Consider the following 21,756-nt stretch of genomic DNA (forward strand, 5'->3'; position numbering starts at 1 on the left):
GAGAGTGAGTCAGTGTGAGAGAGGGAGTCAGTGTGAGAGAGTGAGTCAGTGTGAGAGAGGGAGTCAGTGTGAGAGAGGGAGTCAGTGTGAGAGTGTGTGTGAGAGAGGGAGTCAGTGTGTGAGAGTGAGTCAGTGTGAGAGAGGGAGTCAGTGTGAGAGAGGGAGTCAGTGTGAGAGTGTGTGTGAGAGAGGGAGTCAGTGTGTGAGAGGGAGTCAGTGTGTGAGATGGGGTCTGTGTGAGAGAGAGTGTGAGAGAGGGGGTCAGTGTGAGAGAGGGAGTCAGTGTGAGAGGGAGTCAGTGTGAGAGTGTGTGTGAGAGAGGGAGTCAGTGTGTGAGAGTGAGTCTGTGTGAGAGAGGGGGTCAGTGTGAGAGAGAGAGTCAGCGTGAGAGAGGGAGTCAGTGTGAGAGTGTGTGTGTGAGAGGGAGTCAGTGTGAGAGTGTGTGTGAGAGGGAGTCAGTGTGAGAGTGTGTGTGAGAGGGCGTCAGTGTGTGAGAGAGGGAGTCAGTGTGAGAGAGTGAGTCAGTGTGTGAGAGGGGGTCAGTGTGAGAGTGTGTGTGTGAGAGGGAGTCAGTGTGAGAGAGGGAGTCAGCGTGAGAGAGGGAGTCAGTGTGAGAGTGTGTGTGTGAGAGGGAGTCAGTGTGAGAGTGTGTGTGTGAGAGAGAGTCAGTGTGTGAGAGGGGGTCTGTGTGAGAGAGGGAGTCAGTGTGAGAGAGGGAGTCAGTGTGAGGGAGGGAGTCAGTGTGAGGGAGGGAGTCAGTATGTGAGAGAGGGAGTCAGTGTGAGAGAGGGAGTCAGTGTGAGGGAGGGAGTCAGTGTGAGAGTGTGTGTGAGAGAGGGAGTCAATGTGTGAGAGGGAGTCAGTGTGAGAGAGGGAGTCAGTGTGAGGGAGGGAGTCAGTGTGAGGGAGGGAGTCAGTGTGAGAGTGTGTGTGTGAGAGGGAGTCAGTGTGAGAGTGTGTGTGAGGGAGGGAGTCAGTGTGAGAGAGTGTGTGTGAGAGGGAGTCAGTGTGAGAGAGTGAGTCAGTGTGAGAGGGAGTCAGTGTGAGAGTGTGTGTGAGAGGGAGTCAGTGTGAGAGGGAGTCAGTGTGTGAGAGGGAGTCAGTGTGAGGGAGGGAGTCAGTGTGAGAGAGGGAGTCAGTGTGTGAGAGGGAGTCAGTGTGTGAGAGGGGGTCTGTGTGAGAGAGGGAGTCAGTGTGTGAGTGTGTGTGTGAGAGGGAGTCAGTGTGAGAGAGTGTGTGTGAGAGGGAGTCAGTGTGAGAGAGTGAGTCAGTGTGAGAGGGAGTCAGTGTGAGAGTGTGTGTGAGAGGGAGTCAGTGTGAGAGGGAGTCAGTGTGTGAGAGGGAGTCAGTGTGAGGGAGGGAGTCATTGTGAGAGAGGGAGTCAGTGTGAGGGAGGGAGTCAGTGTGAGGGAGGGAGTCAGTGTGAGAGAGGGAGTCAGTGTGAGGGAGGGAGTCAGTGTGAGAGAGGGAGTCAGTGTGAGAGTGTGTGTGTGAGAGGGAGTCAGTGTGAGAGAGGGAGTCAGTGTGTGAGAGGGAGTCAGTGTGAGAGAGTGAGTCAGTGTGAGAGGGGGTCAGTGTGTGAGAGTGTGTGTGTGAGAGGGAGTCAGTGTGAGAGTGTGTGTGTGAGAGGGAGTCAGTGTGTGAGAGGGAGTCAGTGTGAGAGAGGGAGTCAGTGTGAGAGAGGGAGTCAGTGTGAGAGGGAGTCAGTGTGAGAGTGTGTGTGAGAGAGGGAGTCAGTGTGTGAGAGTGAGTCTGTGTGAGAGAGGGGGTCAGTGTGAGAGAGAGAGTCAGCGTGAGAGATGGAGTCAGTGTGAGAGTGTGTGTGTGAGAGGGAGTCAGTGTGAGAGTGTGTGTGAGAGGGAGTCAGTGTGAGAGTGTGTGTGAGAGGGCGTCAGTGTGTGAGAGATGGAGTCAGTGTGAGAGAGTGAGTCAGTGTGTGAGAGGGGGTCAGTGTGAGGGAGGGAGTCAGTATGTGAGAGAGGGAGTCAGTGTGAGAGAGGGAGTCAGTGTGAGGGAGGGAGTCAGTGTGAGAGTGTGTGTGAGAGAGGGAGTCAGTGTGTGAGAGGGAGTCAGTGTGTGAGAGGGAGTCAGTGTGAGAGAGGGAGTCAGTGTGAGGGAGGGAGTCAGTGTGAGGGAGGGAGTCAGTGTGAGAGTGTGTGTGTGAGAGGGAGTCAGTGTGAGAGAGGGAGTCAGCGTGAGAGAGGGAGTCAGTGTGAGAGAGGGAGTCAGCGTGAGAGAGGGAGTCAGTGTGAGAGTGTGTGTGTGAGAGGGAGTCAGTGTGAGAGTGTGTGTGTGAGAGAGAGTCAGTGTGTGAGAGGGGGTCTGTGTGAGAGAGGGAGTCAGTGTGAGAGAGGGAGTCAGTGTGAGGGAGGGAGTCAGTATGTGAGAGAGGGAGTCAGTGTGAGAGAGGGAGTCAGTGTGAGGGAGGGAGTCAGTGTGAGAGTGTGTGTGAGAGAGGGAGTCAGTGTGTGAGAGGGAGTCAGTGTGAGAGAGGGAGTCAGTGTGAGGGAGGGAGTCAGTGTGAGGGAGGGAGTCAGTGTGAGAGTGTGTGTGTGAGAGGGAGTCAGTGTGAGAGTGTGTGTGAGAGAGGGAGTCAGTGTGAGAGTGTGTGTGAGAGAGGGAGTCAGTGTGTGAGAGGGGGTCAGTGTGAGAGAGAGTGTGAGAGAGGGAGTCAGCGTGAGAGAGGGAGTCAGTGTGAGAGAGGGAGTCAGTGTGTGAGAGTGAGTCAGTGTGAGAGAGGGAGTCAGTGTGAGAGAGTGAGTCAGTGTGAGAGAGGGAGTCAGTGTGAGAGAGGGAGTCAGTGTGAGAGTGTGTGTGAGAGAGGGAGTCAGTGTGTGAGAGGGAGTCAGTGTGTGAGATGGGGTCTGTGTGAGAGAGAGTGTGAGAGAGGAAGTCAGTGTGAGAGAGGGAGTCAGTGTGAGAGTGTGTGTGTGAGAGGGAGTCAGTGTGTGAGAGAGTTAGTGTGAGTGTGTGTGAGAGAGTGAGTCAGTGTGAGAGAGGGAGTCAGTGTGAGAGAGGGAGTCAGTGTGTGAGAGTGAGTCAGTGTGAGAGAGGGAGTCAGTGTGAGAGAGAGGGAGTCAGTGTGTGAGATGGGGTCTGTGAGAGAGAGGGAGTCAGTGTGAGAGAGGAAATCAGTGTGAGAGAGTGTGTGTGAGAGGGAGTCAGTGTGTGAGAGAGTTAGTGTGAGTGTGTGTGAGAGAGTGAGTCAGTGTGAGAGAGGGAGTCAGTGTGAGAGAGGGAGTCAGTGTGAGAGAGAGGGAGTCAGTGTGAGAGTGTGTGTGTGAGAGGGAGTCAGTGTGTGAGAGAGTTAGTGTGAGTGTGTGTGAGAGAGTGAGTCAGTGTGAGAGAGGGAGTCAGTGTGAGAGAGGGAGTCAGTGTGTGAGAGGGAGTTAGTGTGAGAGAGGGAGTCAGTGTGAGAGAGAGGGAGTCAGTGTGTGACATGGGGTCTGTGAGAGAGGGAGTCAGTGTGAGAAAGGGAGTCAGTGTGTGAGAGAGTCAGTGTGAGAGAGTGAGTCAATGTGAGAGAGGGAGTCAGTGTGAGAGAGGAAGTCAGTGTGAGAGAGGGAGTCAGTATGTGAGAGAGGGAGTCAGTGTGAGAGAGGGAGTCAGTGTGAGAGAGTGTGTGTGAGAGGGAGTCAGTGTGTGAGAGAGTCAGTGTGAGTGTGTGTGAGAGAGTGAGTCAGTGTGAGAGAGGGAGTCAGTGTGAGAGAGGGAGTCAGTGTGAGAGAGGGAGTCAGTGTGAGGGAGGGAGTCAGTGTGAGAGAGGGAGTCAGTGTGAGGGAGGGAGTCAGTGTGAGGGAGGGAGCCAGTGTGAGAGTGTGTGTGTGAGAGGGAGTCAGTGTGAGAGTGTGTGTGAGAGGGGGAGTCAGTGTGTGAGAGGGGGTCAGTGTGAGAGAGAGTGTGAGAGAGGGAGTCAGTGTGAGAGAGGGAGTCAGTGTGAGAGAGGGAGTCAGTGTGAGAGTGTGTGTGAGAGAGGGAGTCAGTGTGAGAGTGTGTGTGTGAGAGGGAGTCAGTGTGTATGAGGGAGTCAGTGTGAGAGAGAGTCCGTGTGAGAGAGGGAGTCAGTGTGAGAGAGGGAGTCAGTGTGAGAGAGGGAGTCAGTGTGTATGAGGGAGTCAGTGTGAGAGAGAGTCCGTGTGAGAGAGGGAGTCAGTGTGAGAGAGGGAGTCAGTGTGTGAGAGGGAGTCAGTGTGAGAGAGGGAGTCAGTGTGAGAGAGTGTGTGAGAGAGAGTCAGAATGTAAGAGGGAGTCAGTGTGAGAGAGGGAGTCAGTGTGAGACAGTGTGTGAGAGAGGGAGTCAGTGTGAGAGAGTGTCAGTGTGAGAGAGAGTCCGTGTGAGAGTGTGAGAGAGGGAGTCAGCGTGAGAGAGTGTGTGTGAGAGGGAGTCAGTGTGAGAGTGTGTGTGTGAGAGGGAGTCAGTGTGAGAGTGTGTGTGAGAGAGTGTGTGTGTGAGAGGGAGTCAGTGTGAGAGTATGTGTGTAAGGGGGTCAGTGTGAGAGAGGGAGTCAGTGTGAGAGAGGGGGTCAGTGTGAGAGTGTGTGTGTAAGGGGGTCAGTGTGAGAGAGGGAGTCAGTGTGAGAGAGTGTGAGTGAGCGAGTGAGTCAGTGTGAGAGAGGGAGTCAGTGTGAGAGTGTGTGTGTGTGAGAGGGAGTCAGTGTGTGAGAGTGATTCAGTGTGAGTGTGTGTGAGAGAGTGAGTCAGTGTGAGAGAGTGAGTCAGTGTGAGAGAGGGAGTCAGTGTGTGAGAGGGGGTCTGTGTGAGAGAGGGAGTCAGTGTGAGAGAGAGTCCGTGTGAGAGTGTGAGAGAGGGAGTCAGTGTGAGAGAGGGAGTCAGCGTGAGAGAGTGTGTGTGAGAGGGAGTCAGTGTGAGAGAGTGTGTGTGAGAGGGAGTCAGTGTGAGAGTGTGTGTGTGAGAGGGAGTCAGTGTGAGAGTGTGTGTGTGAGAGGGAGTCAGTGTGAGAGTGTGTGTGAGAGAGGGGGTCAGCGTGAGAGTATGTGTGTGAGGGAGTCAGTGTGTGAGAGGGAGTCAGTGTGAGAGTATGTGTGTAAGGGGGTCAGTGTGTGAGAGGGAGTCAGTGTGAGAGTATGTGTGTAAGGGGGTCAGTGTGAGAGAGGGAGTCAGTGTGAGAGTGTGTGTGTGAGAGAGGGAGTCAGTGTGTGAGAGTGAGTCAGTGTGAGAGAGGGAGTCAGTGTGAGAGAGAGGGAGTCAGTGTGTGACATGGGGTCTGTGAGAGAGGGAGTCAGTGTGAGAAAGGGAGTCAGTGTGTGAGAGAGTCAGTGTGAGAGAGTGAGTCAGTGTGAGAGAGGGAGTCAGTGTGAGAGAGGAAGTCAGTGTGAGAGAGGGAGTCAGTATGTGAGAGAGGGAGTCAGTGTGAGAGAGGGAGTCAGTGTGAGAGAGTGTGTGTGAGAGGGAGTCAGTGTGTGAGAGAGTCAGTGTGAGTGTGTGTGAGAGAGTGAGTCAGTGTGAGAGAGGGAGTCAGTGTGAGAGAGGGAGTCAGTGTGAGAGAGGGAGTCAGTGTGAGGGAGGGAGTCAGTGTGAGAGAGGGAGTCAGTGTGAGGGAGGGAGTCAGTGTGAGGGAGGGAGCCAGTGTGAGAGTGTGTGTGTGAGAGGGAGTCAGTGTGAGAGTGTGTGTGAGAGGGGGAGTCAGTGTGTGAGAGGGGGTCAGTGTGAGAGAGAGTGTGAGAGAGGGAGTCAGTGTGAGAGAGGGAGTCAGTGTGAGAGAGGGAGTCAGTGTGAGAGTGTGTGTGAGAGAGGGAGTCAGTGTGAGAGTGTGTGTGTGAGAGGGAGTCAGTGTGTATGAGGGAGTCAGTGTGAGAGAGAGTCCGTGTGAGAGAGGGAGTCAGTGTGAGAGAGGGAGTCAGTGTGAGAGAGGGAGTCAGTGTGTATGAGGGAGTCAGTGTGAGAGAGAGTCCGTGTGAGAGAGGGAGTCAGTGTGAGAGAGGGAGTCAGTGTGAGAGAGGGAGTCAGTGTGTGAGAGGGAGTCAGTGTGAGAGAGGGAGTCAGTGTGAGAGAGTGTGTGAGAGAGAGTCAGAATGTAAGAGGGAGTCAGTGTGAGAGTGTGTGTGAGAGAGGGAGTCAGTGTGAGACAGTGTGTGAGAGAGGGAGTCAGTGTGAGAGAGTGTCAGTGTGAGAGAGAGTCCGTGTGAGAGTGTGAGAGAGGGAGTCAGCGTGAGAGAGTGTGTGTGAGAGGGAGTCAGTGTGAGAGTGTGTGTGTGAGAGGGAGTCAGTGTGAGAGTGTGTGTGAGAGAGTGTGTGTGTGAGAGGGAGTCAGTGTGAGAGTGTGTGTGAGAGAGTGTGTGTGTGAGAGGGAGTCAGTGTGAGAGTATGTGTGTAAGGGGGTCAGTGTGAGAGAGGGAGTCAGTGTGAGAGAGGGGGTCAGTGTGAGAGTGTGTGTGTAAGGGGGTCAGTGTGAGAGAGGGAGTCAGTGTGAGAGAGTGTGAGTGAGAGAGTGAGTCAGTGTGAGAGAGGGAGTCAGTGTGAGAGTGTGTGTGTGTGAGAGGGAGTCAGTGTGTGAGAGTGATTCAGTGTGAGTGTGTGTGAGAGAGTGAGTCAGTGTGAGAGAGTGAGTCAGTGTGAGAGAGGGAGTCAGTGTGTGAGAGGGGGTCTGTGTGAGAGAGGGAGTCAGTGTGAGAGAGAGTCCGTGTGAGAGTGTGAGAGAGGGAGTCAGTGTGAGAGAGGGAGTCAGCGTGAGAGAGTGTGTGTGAGAGGGAGTCAGTGTGAGAGAGTGTGTGTGAGAGGGAGTCAGTGTGAGAGTGTGTGTGTGAGAGGGAGTCAGTGTGAGAGTGTGTGTGAGAGAGGGGGTCAGCGTGAGAGTATGTGTGTGAGGGAGTCAGTGTGTGAGAGGGAGTCAGTGTGAGAGTATGTGTGTAAGGGGGTCAGTGTGTGAGAGGGAGTCAGTGTGAGAGTATGTGTGTAAGGGGGTCAGTGTGAGAGAGGGAGTCAGTGTGAGAGTATGTGTGTAAGGGGGTCAGTGTGTGAGAGGGGGTCAGTGTGAGAGTGTGTGTGAGAGAGGGAGTCAGTGTGTGAGAGTGAGTCAGTGTGAGAGAGGGAGTCAGTGTGAGAGAGTCAGTGTGAGTGTGTGTGAGAGAGGGAGTCAGTGTGAGAGAGGGAGTCAGTGTGAGGGAGGGAGTCAGTGTGAGAGAGGGAGTCAGTGTGAGAGAGGGAGTCAGTGTGAGAGAGTGTGTGAGAGAGAGTCAGTGTGAGGGAGGGAGTCAGTGTGAGAGAGGGAGTCAGTGTGAGAGAGGGAGTCAGTGTGTGAGAGGGAGTCAGTGTGAGGGAGGGAGTCAGTGTGAGGGAGGGAGTCAGTGTGAGAGAGGTGGTTAGTGTGAGAGAGGGGGTCTGTGTGAGAGAGGGGGTCAGTGTGAGAGTGTGTGTGTGAGAGGGAGTCAGTGTGAGAGAGTGTGCGTGAGAGGGAGTCAGTGTGAGAGAGTGAGTCAGTGTGAGAAAGGGAGTCAGTGTGAGAGAGGGAGTCAGTGTGAGAGAGGGAGTCAGTGTGAGAGTGTGTGTATGAGAGGGAGTCAGTGTGAGAGAGTGTGTGTGAGAGGGAGTCAGTGTGAGAGAGTGAGTCAGTGTGAGAGGGAGTCAGTGTGAGAGAGGGAGTCAGTGTGAGAGAGGGAGTCAGTGTGTGAGAGTGAGTCAGTGTGTGAGAGGGGGTCTGTGTGAGAGAGGGAGTCAGTGTGTGAGTGTGTGTGTGAGAGGGAGTCAGTGTGAGAGAGTGTGTGTGAGAGGCGGTCAGTGTGAGAGAGTGTGTGTGAGAGGGAGTCAGTGTGAGAGAGTGAGTCAGTGTGAGAGGGAGTCAGTGTGAGAGTGTGTGTGAGAGGGAGTCAGTGTGAGAGGGAGTCAGTGTGTGAGAGGGAGTCAGTGTGAGGGAGGGAGTCAGTGTGAGAGAGGGAGTCAGTGTGAGGGAGGGAGTCAGTGTGAGAGTGTGTGTGTGAGAGGGAGTCAGTGTGTGAGAGGGAGTCAGTGTGAGAGAGGGAGTCAGTGTGAGAGAGTGTGCGTGAGAGGGAGTCAGTGTGAGAGAGTGAGTCAGTGTGAGAAAGGGAGTCAGTGTGAGAGAGGGAGTCAGTGTGAGAGTGTGTGTATGAGAGGGAGTCAGTGTGAGAGAGTGTGTGTGAGGGAGTCAGTGTGAGAGAGTGAGTCAGTGTGAGAGGGAGTCAGTGTGAGAGAGGGAGTCAGTGTGTGAGAGTGAGTCAGTGTGTGAGAGGGGGTCTGTGTGAGAGAGGGAGTCAGTGTGTGAGTGTGTGTGTGAGAGGGAGTCAGTGTGAGAGAGTGTGTGTGAGAGGGAGTCAGTGTGAGAGAGTGTGTGTGAGAGGGAGTCAGTGTGAGAGAGTGAGTCAGTGTGAGAGGGAGTCAGTGTGAGAGTGTGTGTGAGTGGGAGTCAGTGTGAGAGGGAGTCAGTGTGTGAGAGGGAGTCAGTGTGAGGGAGGGAGTCAGTGTGAGAGAGAGAGTCAGTGTGAGGGAGGGAGTCAGTGTGAGAGAGGGAGTCAGTGTGAGGGAGGGAGTCAGTGTGAGAGAGGGAGTCAGTGTGAGAGAGGGAGTCAGTGTGAGAGTGTGTGTGTGAGAGGGAGTCAGTGTGAGAGAGGGAGTCAGTGTGAGAGAGGGAGTCAGTGTGAGAGTGTGTGTGTGAGAGGGAGTCAGTGTGTGAGAGGGAGTCAGTGTGAGAGAGGGAGTCAGTGTGAGAGTGTGTGTGTGAGAGGGAGTCAGTGTGAGGGAGGGAGTCAGTGTGTGAGAGGGAGTCAGTGTGAGAGAGGGAGTCAGTGTGAGAGAGGGAGTCAGTGTGTGAGAGGGAGTCAGTGTGAGAGAGTGAGTCAGTGTGAGAGGGGGTCAGTGTGTGAGAGTGTGTGTGTGAGAGGGAGTCAGTGTGAGAGTGTGTGTGTGAGAGGGAGTCAGTGTGTGAGAGGGAGTCAGTGTGAGAGAGGGGGTCAGTGTGAGAGAGGGAGTCAGTGTGAGAGGGAGTCAGTGTGAGAGTGTGTGTGAGAGAGGGAGTCAGTGTGTGAGAGTGAGTCTGTGTGAGAGAGGGGGTCAGTGTGAGAGAGAGAGTCAGCGTGAGAGAGGGAGTCAGTGTGAGAGTGTGTGTGTGAGAGGGAGTCAGTGTGAGAGTGTGTGTGAGAGGGAGTCAGTGTGAGAGTGTGTGTGAGAGGGCGTCAGTGTGTGAGAGAGGGTGTCAGTGTGAGAGAGTGAGTCAGTGTGAGAGAGGGAGTCAGCGTGAGAGAGGGAGTCAGTGTGAGAGTGTGTGTGTGAGAGGGAGTCAGTGTGAGAGTGTGTGTGTGAGAGAGAGTCAGTGTGTGAGAGGGGGTCAGTGTGAGAGAGGGAGTCAGTGTGAGGGAGGGAGTCAGTATGTGAGAGAGGGAGTCAGTGTGAGAGAGGGAGTCAGTGTGAGGGAGGGAGTCAGTGTGAGAGTGTGTGTGAGAGAGGGAGTCAGTGTGTGAGAGGGAGTCAGTGTGAGAGAGGGAGTCAGTGTGAGAGAGGGAGTCAGTGTGAGGGAGGGAGTCAGTGTGAGGGAGGGAGTCAGTGTGAGAGTGTGTGTGTGAGAGGGAGTCAGTGTGAGAGTGTGTGTGAGAGAGGGAGTCAGTGTGAGAGTGTGTGTGAGAGAGGGAGTCAGTGTTTGAGAGGAGGTCAGTGTGAGAGAGAGTGTGAGAGAGGGAGTCAGCGTGAGAGAGGGAGTCAGTGTGAGAGAGGGAGTCAGTGTGTGAGAGTGAGTCAGTGTGAGAGAGGGAGTCAGTGTGAGAGAGGGAGTCAGTGTGAGAGAGTGAGTCAGTGTGAGAGAGGGAGTCAGTGTGAGAGAGGGAGTCAGTGTGAGAGTGTGTGTGAGAGAGGGAGTCAGTGTGTGAGAGTGAGTCAGTGTGAGAGAGGGAGTCAGTGTGAGAGAGGGAGTCAGTGTGAGAGTGTGTGTGAGAGAGGGAGTCAGTGTGTGAGAGGGAGTCAGTGTGTGAGATGGGGTCTGTGTGAGAGAGGGTGTGAGAGAGGAAGTCAGTGTGAGAGAGGGAGTCAGTGTGAGAGTGTGTGTGTGAGAGGGAGTCAGTGTGTGAGAGAGTTAGTGTGAGTGTGTGTGAGAGAGTGAGTCAGAGTGAGAGATGGAGTCAGTGTGAGAGAGAGGGAGTCAGTGTGTGAGATGGGGTCTGTGAGAGAGAGGGAGTCAGTGTGAGAGAGGAAATCAGTGTGAGAGAGTATGTGTGAAAGGGAGTCAGTGTGTGAGAGAGTTAGTGTGAGTGTGTGTGAGAGAGTGAGTCAGTGTGAGAGAGGGAGTCAGTGTGAGAGAGGGAGTCAGTGTGTGAGAGTGAGTCAGTGTGAGAGAGGGAGTCAGTGTGAGAGAGAGGGAGTCAGTGTGTGAGATGGGGTCTGTGAGAGAGGGAGTCAGTGTGAGAAAGGGAGTCAGTGTGTGAGAGAGTCAGTGTGAGAGAGTGAGTCAGTGTGAGAGAGGGAGTCAGTGTGAGAGAGGAAGTCAGTGTGAGAGAGGGAGTCAGTATGTGAGAGAGGGAGTCAGTGTGAGAGAGGGAGTCAGTGTGAGAGAGTGTGTGTGAGAGGGAGTCAGCGTGTGAGAGAGTCAGTGTGAGTGTGTGTGAGAGAGTGAGTCAGTGTGAGAGAGGGAGTCAGTGTGAGAGAGGGAGTTAGTGTGAGGGAGGGAGTCAGTGTGAGAGAGGGAGTCAGTGTGAGGGAGGGAGTCAGTGTGAGGGAGGGAGCCAGTGTGAGAGTGTGTGTGTGAGAGGGAGTCAGTGTGAGAGTGTGTGTGAGAGGGGGAGTCAGTGTGTGAGAGGGGGTCAGTGTGAGAGAGAGTGTGAGAGAGGGAGTCAGTGTGAGAGAGGGAGTCAGTGTGAGAGAGGGAGTCAGTGTGAGAGTGTGTGTGAGAGAGGGAGTCAGTGTGAGAGCGGGAGTCAGTGTGAGAGAGAGTGTGTATGAGGGAGTCTGTGTGAGAGGGAGTCAGTGTGAGAGAGAGTCCGTGTGAGAGAGTGAGAGAGGGAGTCAGTGAGAGAGAGGGAGTCTGTGTGAGAGGGAGTCAGTGTGAGAGAGAGTCCGTGTGAGAGAGTGAGTCAGTGTGAGAGAGGAAGTCAGTTTGTCTATCCCCGTGCTGTTCCTGTCCCTGGGAGTGTTTGATGGGGCGACAGTGTAGAGGCAGCTTTACTCTGTATCTAACCCCGTGCTGTCCCTGTCCTGGGAGTGTTTGATGGGGGGACGTTGTAGAGAGAGCTTTACTCTGTACCTAACCCTGTGCTGTCACTGTCCCTGGGAGTGTTTGATGGGGGGGACAGTGTAGAGGCAGCTTTACTCTGTATCTAACCCCGTGCTGTCCCTGTCCCTGGGAGTGTTTGATGGGGGACAGTGTAGAGGCAGCTTTAATCTGTATCTAACCCCGTGCTGTCCCTGTCCCTGGGAGTATTTGATGGGAGACAGTGTAGAGGGAGCTTTACTCTGTATCTAACCCCGTGCTGTCCCTGTCCTGGGAGTGTTTGATGGGGGGACGCTGTTGAGGGAGCTTTACTCTGTCTCTAACCCTGTGTTGTCCCTGTCCTGGGAGTGTTTGATGGGGGACAGTGTGGAGGAAGCTTTACTCGGTATTTAACTCCATGCTGTCCCTGTCCCTGGGAGTGTTTGATGGGGGGACAGTGTAGAGGGAGCTTTACTCTGTATCTAACCCAGTGCTGTCCCTGTCCCTGGGAGTGTTTGATGGGGACAGTGTAGAGGGAGCTTTACTCTGTATCTAACCCCGTGCTGTCCGTGTCCTGGGAGTGTTTGATGGGGGGACAGTGTAGAGGGAGCTTTACTCTGTATCTAACCCAGTGCTGTCCCTGTCCTGGGAGTGTTTGATGGGGGGACAGTGTAGAGGGAGCTTTACTCTGTATCTAACACAGAGCTGTCCCTGTCCTGGGAGTGTGTGATGGGGGGACGGTGTTGAGGGAGCTTTACTCTGTATCTAACCCCGTGCTGTCTCTGTCCTGGGAGTGTTTGATGGGGGGACAGTGTAGAGGGAGCTTTACTCTGTATCTAACCCAGTGCTGTCCCTGTCCTGGGAGTGTTTGATGGGGGGACAGTGTAGAGGGAGCTTTACTCTGTATCTAACACAGTGCTGTCCCTGTCCTGGGAGTGTTTGATGGGGGGACAGTGTAGAGGGAGCTTTACTCTGTATCTAACCCCGTGCTGTCCCTGTCCTGGGAGTGTTTGATGGGGGGACAGTGTAGAGGGAGCTTTACTCTGTATCTAACCCAGTGCTGTCCCTGTCCTGGGAGTGTTTGATGGGGGGACAGTGTAGAGGGAGCTTTACTCTGTATCTAACCCCATGCTGTCCCTGTCCTGGGAGTGCTTGAATGGGGGGACAGTGTAGAGGGATCTTTACTCTATATCTAACCCTGTGCTGTCCCTGTCCTGGGAGTGTTTGATGGGGGGACGGTGTAGAGGAAGCTTTACTCTATATCTAACCCCGTGCTGTCCCTGTCCCTGGGAGTGTTTGATGGGGGGTCAGTGTAGAGGGAGCTTTACTCTGTATCTAACCCTGTGCTGTCCCTGTCCCTGGGAGTGTGTGATGGGGGGACAGTGTAGAGGAAGCTTTACTCTATATCTAACCCTGTGCTGTCCCTGTCCTGGGAGTGTTTGATGGGGGGACGGTGTAGAGGAAGCTTTACTCTATATCTAACCCTGTGCTGTCCCTGTCCTGGGAGTGTGTGAAGTGATCTTTGCCAACAGTCTGCCTGATGCTTTGTACCATTCAAACCATTCTGCCTGACCCAAGTCCTAACCTGTTGGTCGTCCTCCTGCAGGAATGGACTGATTACCGACTGGCCTGGAACCCAGCTGAATACGATGGGATTGTGAAAGTGCGGCTGCCGTCTACTCGCATCTGGCTCCCGGACGTGGTCCTGTACAATAAGTAGGTAGCAGACCTTATCTTGCCTTGTACATGGGGCAGAGACAATTGCCGAAACGATGACATTGGAAGTGAAGAGTTGACGGGAAGACTGAGGAATATTGGCTACCCTCTCCCCGACCAATTCACCCCCACCCTCCACTACTGACCCCCAAGTCACTCGTTGAGGCTTGGTGGAGCATCTTGTGGGCCATCTCCTCATGGAACATGGAAAACAGAAAGAGGTACAGACCATTCGGCCCTTTGAGCCTGTTCTGTCATTCAATGGGATCACGGTCGATTCTCTACCGCATTTGCCGTATCCTCCGTAACCCTTGACGCCTTTAAAACTTAAACAGTTATCTGCCCCTTCAGAATCGGTTCTGGACAAGGGACACTGATCTCGAACAGTTCCTGCTGTTTCTCTCTCCACAGATGCTGAGTTTCTCCAGCAATTTCTGTTTTGGTTGGTTTCAGATGTCCACGACATGATGTTCTGTTTTACTTCTGTATTTTCATCCTCTTCTGTAAAATAGTGAGATTTGGTACTCATACAATCATAGAGTTGTACAGCACGGAAACAGATCCTCCCGTCCAACTCATATATTCTAACCAGATATCCTGAACTGGTTTAGTTCCATTTGCCAGCACTTGGCCCATATCCCTCATACCCTTCCTACTCATATACCCATCCGGATGCCTTTTAAATGTTGTAATCATACCCACTTCCACCTCTGGCAGCTCATTCCATACACGTACCACCCTCTGCGTGAAAAAGTTGCCCCTCAGGTCTCTTTTATATCTTAGCCCTCTCACCCTAAACCTATGCCCTCTTGTTCTGGACTCCCCCACCCCAGGGAAAAGACTTTGCCTATTTATCCTATCCATGCCCCTCATAATTTTGTAAACCTCTATAAGGTCACCCCTCAGCCTCCAACGCTCCAGGGAAAACAGCCCCAGCCTGTTCAGCCTCTCCCTTGTAGCTCAAATCCTCCAACCCTGTCATTGTACATTTTTTTCTGAACCCTTTCAAGTTTCGCAACATCCTTCCTGTAGGAGGGAGACCAGAATTGAAGGCAATATTCCAAAAGTGGCCTGCTTCTGTAATGACAGGCGCATCTCATTCTGGAGATGGGTCTTCACTGAGGCATGGCAGGGGCCAGGTGCCAACAGACTCTCAGTGCCCAGAGTCTTGCTGTGCAGTATTTGTCTGTCAGCATTTCCTGGGGCCAAACGTGTGTAAAAATACGAAATGATGTCTGTAAAATACCTCAGGACATTGGGAGGTTGCGAGACTGTGTAGGAGCACAGAACGAAAGAGCTGAAGTAAACCATTTGAGCCTGCTCCAGTGTTCAATACTCTCACAGCAGACATTCCAACTCAGTCCCCTGTTGTGGCTTTCAAAGAATCCACATCCATAGAATCCCTACAGTGTAGAAACAGGCCATTCGGCCCAACACGTCCACAATGACAACCCCCCCCTCCCCCAAAAGAGCATCTCACCCAGATTCAGCCAACCCCCCCTACCCTATCCCTGTAATCCTGTATTACCCATGGCTAATCCACACATATCTGGACATCGCAGGACAATTTCCTACATCCCACCCTAACCTGCACATCCCTGGGCACTATGGGACAATTTCCCACGGCCAATCCACCCTAACCTGCACATCCCTGGGCACTATGGGACAATTCCCCATGGCCAATCCACCCTAACCTGCACATCCCTGGGCACTATGGGACAATTTCCCATGGCCAATCCACCCTAACCTGCACATCCCTGGACACTATGGGACAATTTCCCACGGCCAACCCACCCTAACCTGCACATCCCTGGGCACTATGGGACAATTTCCCATGGCCAATCCACCCTAACCTGCACATCCCTGGACACTATGGGACAATTTCCCATGGCCAATCCTCCCTAACCTGAACATCCCTGGACACTATGGAACAATTCCCCATGGCCAATCCACCCTAACCTGCACATCCCTGGGCACTATGGGACAATTCCCCATGGCTAATCCACCCTGACCTGCACATCCCTGGGGACTATGGGACAATTTCCCATGGCCAATCCACCCTAACCTGCACATCCCTGGGCACTATGAGACAATTTCCCATGGCCAATCCACCCTAACCTGCACATCCCTGGGCACTATGGGACAATTTCCCACGGCCAATCCACCCTAACCTGCACATCCCTGGGCACTATGGGACAATTTCCCACGGCCAATCCACCCTAACCTGCACATCCCTGGACACTATGGGACAATTCCCCACGGCTAATCCACCCTAACCTGCACATCCCTGGACACTATGGGACAATTCCCCATGGCTAATCCACCCTAACCTGCACTTCTTTGGAATTTGGGAGGAAACCGAAGCACCTGAAGTGATCCTACACAAACACGTGGACAATGTGCAAACTCCATGCAGACAGATAGTTGCATGAGGCTGGAATTGAACCCAGATCCCCATTGCTGTGAGGCAGCACTGCTAACCACTGAGTCACCATGCCACCTTTTATTTCCAATCTTGAAATATTACCATCCACAACTGTGCGACCTTCCCATTACCAAAATCACTGAGACTGTTCCTGTTTGCTTTTTTTTTCAAATGACTGTCCACCACCAGTAACAACACGTGTGTTTGATATTTACCAACAAAACCCATTATGGACAACGCAGAATATCAAAAATGAGGGAGGGAGTAGGGGGGAGGGGAAATAAAGCACTGTATCCCCTGCAGATGCCCACCTCTCTCCCCAAAGGCATCAATGGGCTCTCTCTCCAATGATGTAATTGTGGAAGACAATGATCAGAGATGACCCCCTCCACAGCCCACTACTTGGACCAATTTATAACTAGATTGGGCAGACCTTTTGGTCCCTTTAGGTCTATATCTTACTCCTGCTTGAGGACATTCGGCTCTAATTGATTTCTAAGGCAGAGAATTCCACAGGCTCTCTGGCTGAAGATATTTATCCTCCTCTCCGTCCTCCTGTGGAGTGTGACCTCCCACCCCCCAGTGCTGGTCTCCCTGGTCATCAGGAACATCCCTGATCCCTGTCTAGTTCTTGTTAGAATATTACAGGTTTCTATGAGCTCCAGCCCCCTCGTTGTTCTAGCCTCAGGTCTTTGCTGTCGCAGATGACATATCTTGTCTCTTACCCCTCACAGCGCTGATGGCACCTACGAAGTGTCCTTTTACTCCAACGCGGTGGTCTCACATGACGGCAGCATCTTCTGGTTGCCCCCCGCCATCCACAAGAAGCGCCTGCAGGATCGAAGTCAGGCATTTCCCCTTCGACCAGCAGAACTGCACCCTCAAGTTCCGCTCCTGGACCTACGATCGGACTGAGACGGACCTGGTGCTGCGCTCGGACGTGGCCAGCCTGGATGACTTCACCCCCCTGAGTGGCGAGTGGGACATAGTGGCCCTGCCGGGCTGGCGTAATGAGAACCCGCACGACCACAACGACGTGGACACCACGTATGACTTCATCATCTGGAGGAAGCCTCTCTTCTACACCATCAACCTGATTATCCCTGCATGCTGATCACCCCCTTGGCCATCCTGGTCTTCTGCTTACCCTCAGACGGTGGGGAGAAGATAACTCTGCGCATCTCCGTGCTGCTGGCCCTCACCGTCTTCCTGCTCCTCATCTTCAAGATTGTGCCGCCCACCTCGCTGGACGTGCCGCTTGTGGGCAAGTGCCTGACGTTCACCACGGTGCTGGTCACCTTCTCTATCATCAGCAGCGTGTGCGTGCTCAACGTGCACCACCAACACCATGCCCGCCTGGGTGCGTTTGGTCTTCCTGGACAAGCTGCCTGGCCTGCTGTTCGTGAAACCGCCCAGGGAACACTGCGCCAGGCAGCGGCTGCAGGAGCAGGGTGCCAAGGGGGAAGAGGAGGTGGGGGGTGGCATCCATCCAGGAGTGGCACCTGCCTCGTCAACCAGGGGGCACCCATGGGTGGGTGCTTGGAGCTGCCAGAGGCTGTGAACGGGAAGCGAGATTGCCAGAAGGAGGTGGTGGGTGATGAGTCTGGCAGCCCACGGTTTGCAGAGGTGATGGATGGAGTGGAATTCATCACCCATCACATGAGGAGCAACAATGATGCTCAAAGCGTGAGTCCATTCTCATTGTATTTACCGGGCACGCGGTCTCTTCAGACAACATTCCTTCAAACCCCTAGCTTCTTCAAATCCTGCCATGTCTTTCACCTGATCCGGCCAAGCCTGTTTGGCCCTGAATCTGGAATTTCCTCGTCAAACCCTTCCAAATTAAGGCCAATTGTGCCCACACTAGCGCCTTACAAACACAATCAATGGATGTTGTACCGTAATCAGCCCTCCCTCCTTAACGTTAAAACCTTGGCCAGGTTTCCAAGACCCTGAGGCCAATCTCTTCAAATTTACTGTCAATTCCCGATTGAGTGCACTGGGCTGTATTCCTGTGCGCAGAATTATGTAAAAAACCGGTTGATACTTCCAGAGATTTAGCTGTGTCCCAGGCTCAATTCTCCACAGAGTCAGCTGCTCGGAGTTGAACACATGTGTGGTCACAATCCTCCTGGGATTGGGAAATGGAAGAGTGGAGGGGGAGCGAATGCATGGGAAGGGAGAGAGTGGAAATCCTCAGAGAGCCTGGCTGAAAGGTGCCATGTCAGGATTGATGGGGGACCCTGGACAAAGAGCTCACTTCATACACCAAGGTGACCAACAGTGTGAGGGTAGTAGTAGTGTATACATCGAGTGGTTCAGCATTGCCCAGAGTGTAGCGAGTGTCTAGGGTAGGCTCCTGTCCAGTGCAGTGAGTGTCTATTTGACAGTTCAGTATATATAAGGTGGACCTTCTATTTGCATGGGCTCCTGCTCCATGGAATCACATTGCTTTCTTTTTATTGTCCCTGGATTGTTTCAACCCTCTCCTGGGAGATTACATGGTGTCATGGAGTGGGGGGGAAGGTGAGGAGAATGGGGGTGGGGAAGAACATCTAGGATGTCACGTTACGGCTGTACAGGATATTGGTGAGGCCACTTTTGGAATACTCCATTCAATTCTGGTCTCCCTGCTGTAGGAGAGATGTTGTTACAATTGAAAGGGTTGAGGAAAGATTTATAAGGACGTTGCTGGGATTGGTGGGTTTGAGCTACAGGGAGAGGCTGAACATACTGGGGCTGTTTTCCTTGGAGCGACGGAGGCTGAGGGGTGACCCTATAGAGGTTTATAAAATTATGGGTAGGGTAAATAGCCAAGGTCTTTTTCCCCAGGATGGGTGGAATCTAAAAGTGGAGAGTGTAGGTTTAAGGTGAGAGGGGAAACATTTAAAAGGACCTGAGGGGCAATGTTTTCACACAGAGGGTGGTACGTGTATGGAATGAGCTGCCAGAGGAAGTGGTGGAGGCTGGTACAATTACAACATTTAAAAGGCATCTGGATGGATGTATGAATAAGAAAGGTTTAGAGGGATTTGGGCCAAATGCTGGCAAACGGGACTTGATTAATTTAGGATATCTGGTTGGTGCGGATGAGTTGGACCGAGGGGTCTGTTTCTCTGCTGTGTAATTCCGAGCGTGTAGGCTTGGTGCTCCAGGGTTGGTGTGTAGAACAGACTGACAGATGAGCTGATCCTTTTCACTGCCTCACCACGCTATTATCTGTATAACCCAGGGGATATGGCAATGACCCAGCAAGCCCAGAGACCCCCTCCTGATTTTCACAAGGCAGCAGGTTGTAGATAATAGACAGGGAAGGGAAGGGCTAGGAACCAAAGCTCAGAGGGACAGTAATTGGGGATCGGAGGAATGGAAACAGTGAAACTGCATCACTTCAATACTTGTGAAGAACCCACTGTGGGCAAGTGATCAGCTGAAGCCTCCTTAAAGCCATCTTTAACCATTGTATAGCATCACTCACCCTGCCTGGGTGAAGTTAGAAAAGTCTTGAATCTGGAACTAGTTCTAGAAAACTGAGCACAAACCCATTCCAACTCCAACCTTGGTGTAGTTCTGAAGGAATGCTACACACACTGTCTCAGATGAGACATTAAAAACCAAGTCCCATCCGCCTTCCTAAGCCGCTGCATCGAACAGCAGGCGAGATTTCTCCTCCTGTTCACGTGCATCCCTCAACCAACATCAGAAGATGTGGGCAGTCATTATCCTGTTACAGTCTGTGGGATCATTCTGTGCCTGCCTTCCGTTGCCTGCCAGCGCCCCTTGGTTTCAGTAAAGTATGGTGGGAACGCTTTGAAATGGAGGAGGGGCCTTTGTAAACTCTATGGTTTCTGTGTTTCTAGGTGGTGGAGGACTGGACGTACGTTGCTACAGTGACTGACCGGCTCTTCCTCTGGCTGTTTGTGGCGGTCTGTGTGCTTGGGACCACAGCAATGTTCTTGCAGTCACTCTGCCAGGACTTCCAGCTCAAGAAATTAATCCCGTTTGGTGCTCCTGAACAGCAGTGGAATTCGGCAAGGCCAATTCTCCCTCCCTGCTCAATGCACCACCCCTCACTCCTGCTGCCAAATGGGACAGAGGGTTCAGGCTCACACACCACTGGCTGCAACGATCAGGTTACAAGGCGGGCGGGGGAGGAGAGAGATAGAAGAGATTAAAATATCAGCCAGGCTCCCATTCATGAGCAGGATGGATTGGGGAGCCAAATACAGATGGCAGACCTCATCTCACTCAGATACAGAGTAAAGCTTTCTCTACACTGTCCTCATCAAACCTGATTAAAGTGAGCGAGTAGGATAGGGCATATTGAATCCCACCCAACCTCAGAGCCCTGGGTTCATCCAGTGAAGCACAGGGGGGAGGCTGAAGGGGGGGTAACCAAAGGGGACTGGAGGAACACTTCCATCTCCACAGCTTCCTTCTCAAGACAGAGCTCACTCACAAAAGCTCTACATCAGTATCAGTAAAGGGAAAAATCACACACTTCTGAAAAATTACTTGAGGCAGTTTAGAAGGAGCTTTATCTGCTCCTGGGCCTGGCCAAACCGGCCATAAACCAGTCCAGGTAGTGGGCCATGGAGGGGGTCATTAGGGCCGACTGCCTGCCCCTCTTCCGCGGTTACGTTAGAGCCCGGGTGTCTCTGGAAAAGGAGCACGCGGTGTCCACCGACACCCTGGAGTTGTTCAGGGAGAGGTGGGTGCCGCAGGGAGTGGAGTGCATTAGTTCCCCCCTCCAACTCTATTTTGATTTAGTCCCTACCTTCCCCTTCACTGTTTGATCACACAGCATTGCCCTTTGATGTGAAGGGCAGGGCTTGTCACTGGCCACTCGGGTGTTTTCCTTTCTTCCTGGTGGTGGCAATTTGAATAAAGATTCATGCACCTTGTGTCTCACACCTGCACACACACACACACACAACCTGGGTGCTGGGGAAAAATTAATAAACAGGAGTATCAGATACCCTGGGGTCCATTCTGAAAAAAAAAGCTTTACTCTGTATCTAACCATGTGCTGTCCCTGGGAGTGTTTGATGGGGGGACAGTGTAGAGAGAGCTTTACTCTATATCTAACCCCATGCTGTCCCTGGGAGTGTGTGATGGGGGGGGACAGTGTAGAGGAAGCTTTACTCTGTATCTAACCCCGTGCTGTGCCCGTCCTGGGAGTGTTTGATGGGGGACAGTTTTGAGACCTTTACTCTGTATCTAATCCCATGCTGTCCCTATCCTAGGGACTGTTTGATGTAAATTTGTTGGGATACATTCTTTGGCATATCTGCCTACCTCACTCTTGCCTGACGTTTGTAAATGCGATGCTTTTGTCAATCAGCTTGGTCGAGTGGTGAATTTCCCAGCCACACTTAACCTAAATGGGTTAACCTTGTGCCCCAACATTCCCCTCAATATTTAACCTCATACTCTCAGCATATTTTACCTCTGAGAAAAGTTCTCCAACATTCTCAAAATTCACAAAGTTAAGCCACGAAGGTTTCGTGGACGATTTGGAAGGGGGAGGCCATTCAGTGCCAAGCCTATTCTACCCCTCAAATTCAGATGGTGGCTCAACTCTGCCATGCATTGTTTGCCCTCAGTACTGCCCCTTGAATGGGAGTGAGGTGCATGGGCTCTCACACTGGGCACCAGGGAGGAACTGGAAGCCGTGCAGAGGTAGGTAGGGAAGGCTGGTGTTCGAACAGGTGACAAGAGTAGCTAGTACTGTGACCTTTTGCATTGCAAATTCCAACCTGCAGCAGATGGGGGTACTGGAAAGTGTGGCTTGCCTGGGTGGGGGAATCTTGCACTGTGCAATTCACCCTGTTGGGAGGGAGGGAGGTAGGTCCACATGTTTTGACTTACCCTGGAGAGGATCCCACACAATTTGAATTACCCCCCGGGGATGGTAGCCCACAAAGTAATTTACCCTGCTCCTGGCATGCCCCCCCCCCCAGCCCCACCTTGGTTCTAGCTGAAACACATCTATCAGTCACCTGTGGGTGGGTTGATGGGGGTGAGCTATGTGCAACTGAGTTGATTCAGCAGGCTGGCTGCTGTTACTGATATTTTAACCAGAGGGGCAGACTCTACACAGCAATGACTCACTGACACCCCACTGTGCTTTGGTATCAAATAAAATAAAACAACAGTTTGTAAAATCTAACCGAAATGAGGTTTAAACTTGTTTTTCCTCCAAAAAACTACAGATTTTCTGTCACACGGATCACAAATCCAAGTTCAGCAGGTCAGAAAGAAGGCAAATAGAACGTTGGCCTTTATTTCACAGGGAAGAGAGTGTAAAAACAAAGAGGCCTTGCTAAAATTGTAAAAGGCACTGGTCAGTTCACAGCTGGGATAATGTGAATAGTTTTGGTGCCTTTGCTTTGCATTCCAGGGATGTGGGGGTCGTTGGCTGGTCAGCAGTTATTTCCCATCCATAGCTGCTCGAGAAGGATATATATAA

At 52.6% G+C, this 21,756-nt stretch overlaps 1 pseudogene; it reads left to right on the forward strand.

Annotated features, from left to right (window-relative positions):
- LOC140453880 (neuronal acetylcholine receptor subunit beta-2-like) overlaps positions 1-21,756 on the forward strand; it is a 42,809-nt pseudogene extending 21,053 nt beyond the window's left edge.

This window comes from Chiloscyllium punctatum, chromosome 28 (genome assembly GCF_047496795.1).
Source record: "Chiloscyllium punctatum isolate Juve2018m chromosome 28, sChiPun1.3, whole genome shotgun sequence".
Taxonomy (NCBI): domain Eukaryota; kingdom Metazoa; phylum Chordata; class Chondrichthyes; order Orectolobiformes; family Hemiscylliidae; genus Chiloscyllium; species Chiloscyllium punctatum.